Genomic DNA, 1,143 nt, shown 5'->3' with positions numbered 1-1,143 from the left:
CACAAAATCAGTGAAACATGAGCACAAAATCAGTGAAACATGATGCTCCGGTCTGAAGCGCTGCCGATGGGATATAGAGCCGTGTGGCAGGTGGAGCAAAATAGCGTCGCAGAGGTATCGTCGTCAACACGCTTGCGGTGGATTTGAGACGTAACAGTTTGTCAAAACTTTGATGAGATTGGAGGATCGAGCTTTACCTGTAACAGCTGTGACATCATATCCTGTTTCCTCTGCAGGTGAATGCAGCTGTTAACAGTTTATTGGCTCCTGGATCAGCGACCAACACGCTCACACCGACTGTCATCACCTCCCATGCTCTGGTACACACTCACTCACCTGTGTGTGTGTGTGTGTGTGCGTGCGTGCGTGCGTGCGTGCGTGCGTGCGTGCGTGCGTGCGTGCGTGCGTGCGTGTGAGAAAGTGTGAGAGAGAGAGAGAGAGAGAGACATAAAAATGAGCTTTGCAGTGTTTGTTCTTTTGTTCTTATAACGTTTTGGTGTGTGTGTGTGCAGACTCCGGTCCTGTTGACTCCCAGTCCTCTTCCATCCACCATCCACTTCTGGAGCACGCTGAGTCCCATCGCTCCTCGGTCTCCGGCCAAACTCTCCTTCCAGGTAATAGACCGAGCCGCTGCACATCTCACTGAGGACAGCAGGTTTGATTCAAACTGAGTAAATGAATCAATCTTTATTTCAAACATGGAAAAACAACAACGACTATATAAAATCTATACATTAATCTCAATAAAGAAATACTCCAGCCACTTAAACTTGAATATCACGTATGTGTGTATTCTTGCGCCTGTAACTCGTTTAACTGTCTGTACTAACGCAGCCACACCTTCTCCATTTAAACCTAATTTGTGTTTATTTTTTAAAAACAACACAAATATGACATGATAAAAACTGTTGTGGTTTTTTTTCACAATAAAAGCCACAGTAAAAACGGGAGGAATTTTAATGTGAAACATCTGCAGGAAGTGTCTGTTACTGTCTGTAAAAAGTATCACCAGTAAATATGGAAATGAAAGTTAACCCCTGCTCTGCTGTGTGCCGTTACGCACGACCATATTTTTCCACGCTGCGTCTGACGTTTCTGTAGTTTCCTTTTTTTGCGTGCTGATTACGATCTGGCACCTTTTTA

General features: G+C 44.7%; 1 long non-coding RNA gene across 1 annotated transcript; it reads left to right on the top strand.

Moving 5' to 3' along the window:
- The first annotated feature begins 137 nt into the window (after positions 1-137).
- Positions 138-775, top strand: LOC121964112. Its single transcript, XR_006107320.1, has 2 exons — positions 138-320; positions 513-775. It is a non-coding gene; the product is annotated as an uncharacterized LOC121964112 (long non-coding RNA).
- Positions 776-1,143: the final 368 nt, after the last annotated feature.

Source organism: Plectropomus leopardus, unplaced genomic scaffold, assembly GCF_008729295.1.
Source record: "Plectropomus leopardus isolate mb unplaced genomic scaffold, YSFRI_Pleo_2.0 unplaced_scaffold14096, whole genome shotgun sequence".
In the NCBI taxonomy this organism is placed as follows: Eukaryota; Metazoa; Chordata; class Actinopteri; order Perciformes; family Serranidae; genus Plectropomus; species Plectropomus leopardus.
The sequence above is the reverse complement of the archived record's forward strand: the minus strand, read 5'-3'. Positions and strand labels throughout refer to the sequence as shown.